This window comes from Cricetulus griseus, chromosome 3 (assembly GCF_003668045.3).
Source record: "Cricetulus griseus strain 17A/GY chromosome 3, alternate assembly CriGri-PICRH-1.0, whole genome shotgun sequence".
NCBI lineage: Eukaryota > Metazoa > Chordata > Mammalia > Rodentia > Cricetidae > Cricetulus > Cricetulus griseus.
Window position 1 is genome coordinate 228381054 of NC_048596.1, and position 8728 is coordinate 228389781.

Genomic DNA, 8728 nt, shown 5'->3' on the forward strand with positions numbered 1-8728 from the left:
GCCTTTAATCCCAGCACTTGGGAGGCAGAGGCCAGCCTGGTCTACAGAGCTAGTTCCAGGACAGCTAGAGCTCTTCTATGCTATCATTTTGAATGTTGTATAAGATGCTAAGAAAGCAACTATGAAAGGTTTCAACACATCTTTTGTAAATTATACTGCAGTAAATGCAATATTAAGAAATATACAATTTTTCTATACCATTAAAAGAATTACTTAATTACATATTGTTACGTTGCTCATACATAAGTGTATTCACTTTTAATGAGATCACTGCCAATACATACATTGTTTTCCTTAACTTTATTTTTACATTAAGTCAATGTCTGTTATGCAGCCATCAAAAACCTTACAGTAAATTACACAGGTTTGTAGTACAGTTTGGACTCCAGGTTTTTAGAATCAGCCACTTTTCTGAATGCTTTTCTGACATCTTCCGCACTACAAAATCATGATTGGCATGAATTGCAGATGTACATACTTTGGTACAAACACTTCTCAGGTCTGCTTCATTAAAGCCATCTGAAAGTTTTACAATTCCCTTATAATTCATTTCACCATGCTTTGTACTAGGGCCTGCATGGATTTTCAATATATCCAATTGTGCTTGTCCCTTTGGTAAATTGATATGTTTTTTTTTCTATCTAATCTTTTGGATCACAGCTAAGTAGGATCCAGTGTTTCTGGTCAGTTTGTAGCCATGACCATTTTAACTCTATGCAGACTGTCAAATCCATCCATTTGATTTAGTAACTCCATTAAAGTTCTAAGAGTTTCTCTGTCAGCTGATGTACCCTCAGAAAACCGATGGCCACCGATAGCATCTATTTCATACATAGGAAAAAAAATGCCTGGCTGCTGGTCCCTGGCATAATTAAACATCATTTCTCTCATCAAATGAGCACTTTCACCAATCTACTTGTCTACAATAGAACTACATAAACCTTTAGGAAGCTGCCATCCAGCTGGCTTGAAACAACTCTTGCCAAGAGTATTTTCCCAGTGCCTGGAGGCCCATATAACAAACAGCATTTTGGAGTATTTTTTCTACATGCTGGAATAATTCTGGACTTGTGAGATGTAATTCTATTACCTCCCCTAATTCCCGAATCTGTTCTGACAGCCCTCCAACCTCAGAATAAGAAACATTTCCAGGATCCCCATAAGGCCCCTGTTGTAAACCAGTGGATCCACCTCTTGGCAAATACCTCAGGATGGTTACCATAGCCACATTTCAAAGCAACTCTCATCCCTGGCTTCAGCTTACTATGACATATCTTGGTCCATTTGTTCCTTTAACAATAGATTTTTCTTCTGTTAACTGTTTAAACACTTCACCCCAATCTTCCCAACACTTGGTAGTGCCTCCAGATTGTTTTCAGACTTTTCATAGGGCTTGGTAACTTCTAATTGTCCCCTTAGCTCCTTAAGGAGGCAGTCAGTCTCCTTGCATCCTAGCCACTTCTTGCAGTAGTCCTCCATGATCAGAAGCCATCGCTCATCCTGCTTCTTATTTTTGAAACAGGGTCTCCCAGTGAACCTGGAGCTCACGGTTTTGGCTAAGCTGGGTGGCCATTTCTCGTACTAGACGTGTGACCACGCCCAGATTTTACATGAGATATGTGGATGCAAACCTAGGTCTTCATGCCTATGTATCGACTGGTTTATCCACAGAACCATCTTGTCCACTTAACTACATTATTTTCCGTGTGTGTGTGTGTGTGTGTGTGTGTGTGTGTGTGTGTGTGTGTGTGGTTTTGTTTTGTTTTGTTTTTTTAATTTTAGACTTTATGTGTATGGGTGTTTTGCCTGCACGTGTATGTGCACCTCAAATCGAACCAATAATTGGTTGGCAGCTACCACAAGTTCTGTGCCTCCTGTGGCTATTTTTAATTCCAAGTTTGTGTATGCGTACACCTAAAGTGATGTGATAAATGTCCTTATCCTTTGAATCATGAGGTCCCCACCCCTCAAGTCATGAAAGCAAGCATTTGGTCTTGGTGATGACTGCTTGGAGGATTGTCGTCCTTCCCATTGTGTCCTTCAGTTCATACCCAGTGTACGTGAGCAGAAACAAGTCTTTGATGGGGAGTACAGCTCTGAGTGGTGACCTTCATGTGGTTCCCAGTATGTGTGATCAGGTCATCAAAGCCATGTAAGCCAAGGAGTGGCACGATCGGGAAATGAGTTTATCTGTGATCTGAGGGTTTCGGGGGATTAGTAACCCTTTCGAGTCATTCTGTCTTCTCACTCTCTGGCAAGAAATGATGCAAGGTGACACAGCTCAGCCCAGATGTTAGAACAGGGTTTGGATGGTAGAAGAGGATTGTAGACAGAAATTTTAGCATTGAACACATTTATTCCCAATCATACAGGAATTATGCCCACTTTTCATAACGAAAAGTGAGGCTCACAGAAGTTAGAGAATTTCCTGAGGTTATGCAACTTCTGACTTACTGGGTTGTAATGAGAACTATGGTCTGCCTGGCAGAAGCTGGTGTGGTTTTTTATATATTCAGCTGCCTTATGGGAAGACAGTTCAATGAGGGGCATGGCAGTAATGCTCTGTGCCAAGCATACTTCTGACTTTGGATGGATTAGTTTCCCATTTAGAGTCTCACCGAAACTCTCTTCTTGTCCTCATTCTAACAAATAATGGCATGGAGTTAAACAAATTTACTCTAATTTATTCCTTCAGAGGTCTATGCTAGCTGTTACATACCCATTTGCAAATGAAGAATTGACAACTTTGGGAAGTTTTTGTCAAAGTTCATAAATGTCCAAATCCACATGTCCTGGATTTGGCTCCTTTCTCCACCAAGGAAAACTGGCAATGTTCATCAGCTTTTTGGTACTGTAATCAAACACCTGAGATGATAAGCTTTATACAGACAAGAGTTTGCTTTGAGACACAGTGTTGCAGGTCTTAGTTCACAGTTGGCTGGCTCAGGCGCTGTAGAGCTGTGCTAATATAGTTAATGGCAGGTGCTTGGCAGAGGAGGTCTGTTCACTTCCTGGCAGAGATGGGGTGGGTAGATTAATGTTGGATGTCTTCCTGTGTTACTCTGCATCTGTTTTTTTTTTTTTCCTTTTTTGAGACAGGATCTCTCACTGACCTGGAGCTACCAATTCAGCTAGAATGACTAGCCAATAAGCTCCTCCTGGCATGGGTACAGCCCGTGAATACTGCTACCCTAAGCTTTTTATTTGGGGTAGTTATTTGAATTAGTGCAAGAAGCACTCCAGCCACTGAGGCATCTCCCTAGCTCTATTTATCTCTATTACTAATGGTGTTCTAGTATGACTCTAAAATATTGATATGGGCAGGGGGAGGTCAATGCCTCAGAAGATTCAGCAATTGCCACGAAAGCATGATGACCAGAGCTCAAATCCCCAGCACCAGAGTAAAAGCAGGCATGGTGGCCTATCTATAATCTTAGCACTCAGGAGGAGACGGGCAGTCCTCTGGGACAAGCCAGCTAGCTTGACTAGACTAATCAAAAGCTCCAGGTCCAATGAAAGACTCTGCCTTAATAAATAAAGTGGAGTACAATCAAATAATACACTCACCATTGACTTACGGCATCTATGTTTGCACACACACATGCCACCCCACATGTAATACACCATACACACACACACACACACACACACACACACACACACACACACACACACATGCAAGCAAAAAATGAATGATTTCTTAGATTTTTATTGAATTCATTTTAGAATTATGAATTCCAATTTCTCAGAAACTCAGTATAGACTAGAATTGTAATTCAGAAATTAATAACTTGGTTTAGGTTTGACTATCATATCCAAAGCTTTGCAACTATCTAGGTTTTTGTTGCTGTTTATTTGTGAGCTTGGGGGGTTGGTTTTTGTTGTGTTTTGTTTGTTTGTTTTGAGACAGGGTCTCTTTATATAGTCCTGGCTGTTCTGGAACTCACTATGTAGACCAGACTGTCCTTGAACTCACAGAGATCCACCTGCCTCTGCCTTGAAAGCGCTGGGATTACAGGTGTACACTACCATGCCCAGGTAATCATCTAAACTATTTGAAATCATAAGTGAAAATAACCCTTTTCTCTCTTTAAGTGGCTTCTGTCAGGTATTTTGTCACAGTGACAGACAGGGAATGAACTAAAGCAGTCTCCATTCCACACTCACCTGGAGACAAGTGAGGGACCAGTTACACCCACTTCAGAGGAGGAAAGGACTTGGCTTCCTTCAGAGAAGCAAGATTATTATGCGAATGTATGCTGGAAATAGACAAAAGTCTTTACATCTGTACCCAAGGTGGTCTTGAAGGACAATGGTGAAAGTCCTTCTCATGGACTGACTGACGAAAGCTCTTTGTGTGGAGAGGAGACATGGCCTGAGAACAGACTCCTACTCATCAACGTAGAAGATTTGTCTGACAGGTTAGGGATATGGAAGGAAAAGTATTGGAAGACTGGGGATGAGGCAATGTCGTGGACATGAAACATGAGCAAGGCTCATGTCTTTTGATTCCAGAAGACTTCCACCACAAAAGAGGAGCTAAGTGATTCAGCAGACAATGCCTTGGTGAGATGACATCAGTTAGTCATGGTGTGGATAACCAAAGTGCTGGCATGTAGTCACTGAGTGAAATGACTGGCATAGCAGACATGGAGGCTATCCAGGAGGCAGCTGCTGGCCCAAGGGAACTAGAATGGTTTGCCAAAGCGTCATTAAACTTCCAATTCAGAAGTGATTTTCTGTAGAATTGTCTTCTGTGTGTTGCAGGTGGCAGGGTCACAGGGGCATGGCCACCCAAACCTGATGTGTTCTAGAGGATAGACATAGAGCTTTGGGATTTAGGGTCTGCCTGTGGGTTTCAGCCTTGCTTTAGCCAGCCATTCCTTGATCTACCTCATTTCTCCCTTTTATTTTCCTGTGTCATTGCATATTGGAAGCATGATACTTGGAATATTACATTTATTTATTTAGTTATTATGTGGTATCTGTGTAAGAGTGGGTGGTATGTGCATGAATGTGTGTGTGTGTGTGTGTGTGTGTGTGTGTGTGTGTGTGTGTGTATGTATGTATGTATGTGTGTGTGTGTGTGTGTGTAGGCCAGAGATCCCAATCAGATATCCTCCTCAGTTACTTTTTACCTTTTCATCTGACACAAAGTCTTTCACTGAATCTAAAGCTCTCTGAGTCAGCTGATAGCCTGGCTATCCCATGACCTCTAGGGATCCTCCTTCTGTCTCAGTCTCCTCAACACTGGGATTACTGAGGTAAGCGCTACCATTCCCAGTTTTTCCCATGAATTCTGGGGATCCAAACTCAGGTCTCCATGCTTGTACAAACCCTTTACCAAGTGAGCCATAACACCAGCCCCATTGACCAAGACTTCTGTTTTATTTTGTGACAAAGGTAGAGGTGTTGGAAATATTTAGAGCTGAAAAGAAGAGAGGTGAGGGCTCTTATCTTTGCACTATTCTGGTAGTCAGGAATGGGTCTTTAAACTGCTGTTTTTACTACAGAAATGGTCTATGCAAATGGGCACGAGGCACACAAAGGGCTCTGTGGGCTGCAAGAACCCCAAATAGGTCAGATGGGTGATTGAAGTGGGTATGTATAGCATAGTGAAATACACCAAAGCTGACATCACATATATCTTCAGGGATGGCCACCACTGCATTTTTACTTCCTTTTTTCCTCAAAAGAATCAATATATGAAGATAGTTTAGAATGGACATATGAACAGGTTGAGCATAACTTTATCTTAATTTATGAAACTGGCAAATGCTCGGACCTTTGTGACTAATAACTTGCCACATTCATCAATACTGGTGAAGACCCAGCAGCTATTCTGGGTGGGCCCTTTTATCATAGGCTAGATGTCATAAGATTTTGTCCACCTTTGGCCTCCTGATCTACAAGGGAACAAGAAACAAGAGGGGGGTTAGAAGAGGATCGTTTGGCATGTAAGAGGATAAGGCAAGGCCAGTCAGTGGTCAAGTCATCTTGCATTGACCACTAGACCTTAGTTTGTATCAAGCCTCATTCAACAACAAAATGATGAAGAGCCTGTATTGGATGGGTGGACCATCCTCATCCTTGGACAGCTGGCTTGATCTTGAGGTACCTTTCAGGAACTCTCCAGAGGCAAACATCCTCCTTTTAACCTTGCTTTCTTCCCACAACCTACAGGCACATCATGGGATTTAACTTTTAGTATTAAAGCTCTGTGCTTTACTTACACACACATCATCTTCATTGGACTTGTATTTCAAGATTTCCCCTAACACTTCATGGAAGTATTAGACGTGTCTTATTTTGCCTCTTTGGAAGTTGATTTTTCCACTGTGAATTTTCATCTTAGAAGGTCATTAATGTCCAAGGTTCAGAATTTTGTATGCTGGACAAATTCATAGCATTTAGACTCTTACAAAAAACATCTTATGTACAACGGACTTCCTGAAGTCATCTCTTATTATTTGTCAGATATGAAATTATAAATTAATCTGTGGGCCTCTGATTTGTTGAGAGATTTTTATGATCTCATTGGAATGCAGGATGCAATTTTAGTTGATATGTCTAGCCTAGGAATTCCAAATAACCATTTCTTGAAGGCCACTTTCATATTTAAAAACACATTTTCTTCCTTTTTAAAAAAAAGTTTCTTATTTAATTTTTAGAACCTTTAAAACAGTTTTTTAAGTTTCTTAGACCATATTGTGTACACAACAGACTTCACTATGATATATTCATACATATGTATCTTATATTTCCTGTTCCACTCAGGCTAACACCCTTCCTCTTTCCACCAAGCCCCATGTCTACTGGTGCCCTTTTGTGTGTGTCTGACTTGATGAGTTTCACTATGGCTGTTTACAGGGGCTTGGGTGACTGGTTATTTACAGGAGCATGGACACCTCCCACCACTGAAGAACATGCTTCTCGTTCCCCCAGCGACTATGAACTGCCTATAGCTGCTATGAGTATGGGCATCCAATAGTCACTTACTCTCAGAACTTGCACAGTCTCTGAAGTTAGGACTGCCCGCTGCAGAGGGGCAAAGACTCTTCTCTGAGCAATGCTGATGGCAGCACCAGTCTCTGGGCATAAACATAATAGTTAGAAGTCAGCCTGATGGTCACACAGCAGAGGAGGAGGAGTAGCTTCCGTACTAAGATTTGTGACCTCCCCAGCCATGGACTTTAAAACTTTGTTAAACCAGACTGCTCCATAATGGGAGCCTGAAAATCAAGATGAAGAGTGTGGAGTCCAGATAAATGGGTGGCTTTGAAATTGATGACCTCAGAACCAAGGGTAAAGGCTTTGCTTTAGTTTCTCTCATCCCCACTTGCCAGTGAAGTTCAAGGTAGGACAGTGATGCTGTGACTCACAGTACCACTTACCCATCATGCACCAGAAAGGATGTTCTTATCAAAACATCTGTCAATGTGACCTTCAGAGAAACAGTGAGCATGGGTGAATTTCTTGACTTTTCCCCTTAACAGATATTTTCTTTCCCCTTCTTTCCTTCCTTTCTTTCATTTCCTTTCTATCTAGATGTTTTCCTTGAACCAAAATAGATGTCATTTCTATTACAAAAAAAGTGGAAAATCAGAATTTAATGTTTGTCTCTCTGGGAGTGTTGGTTTTCTGTGTTCCAGAGAAGACATTTTGTTTATCTAGACATGAACATTGTTTCAGAAAAGAGAGCAAATCTGAAATGTCTTCTTCACACTCTGATGGGGGCTGTCAGAAACCATGATGCAGCTTGAAGCTGTGCTGTCGAGAATAAATGAAGGGGATGGAATGGAGGGGCCTCCATAGGGTCACATCATGTTAAGGTGGAAAGCATCTGTAGACCCCATCATCTTATTCAGTGTGAGATCATTCCTATTATACCCACAATACTGGAACTTAACTGCGCTGTGCTTTCATGTGGTTTGTCCTCTCCAAAACTCATGTCAAAATTTGGTTGCCATTGTGGTGTTGGCGCTGGGAGATGGGAACCTTCAAAAGGTGGTTAGACCGTTAATTGTGACTAATGCCTGGTGGCAGGTTGTCATAAAGTTGGCTTTCCTTATCATTTTGTGGGTTCCAAATGTATCTGCTTGCCCTTCCATTCCCCACCCCTTGAGTTGAAGCAACAGGAAGCATTCGTGAGAAGCTCAGAGCAGTCTGGCACCATGGTTTTGGATTTTCTAGTCTCCCAAGTCATGAGTCTATAAAGATAATTTCTGCTGTTTTTATTTTGGGATGGTGGAGCAGGGGGATCTTGAGACAGGGTCTCATGTAGTACAGGCTGGCCTCCTGACTATGCCTCCTGAGTTAGAATAACAGGTGTGCACCATGATAACCGGCTTAATCTCTATTATAGTTTCAGGTTTTGGGTTATAGCAACAAAAAATGGAAGAAGACAGGGAACTAATCAATTTCATCTCCCTCCTTTCTGACTACTGAACCTGTTAGGAAATAAAAGGAACATAAAGATTAAAGTGTCATCCTTACTGGTGGTAAATCTAGATTGGAATGCATGGTGTGTTTGAGGCTTAAGCCAAACCGTAGGCTTGTGACTTACATGTGGGGAGTTGGGTGTATAGAAGGGACTTTTGTCTAGTTATTCTATGGAGGAAGAGGCTTGCCTTGACCCCTTTCAGAGCACAGAGCCTAGACAAACCTTTGTACACTCGTTCTGCTGAGAGCAGAAAAGTAGACCACTGCCCACTAGACTTAGCCCATC

At 41.7% G+C, this 8728-nt stretch overlaps 1 pseudogene; it reads right to left on the bottom strand.

The window, feature by feature from the left end:
• Positions 1–356: 356 nt before the first annotated feature.
• On the bottom strand, positions 357–1479 carry LOC100764500 (annotated as a pseudogene).
• Between the last annotated feature and the right edge of the window lie 7249 nt (positions 1480–8728).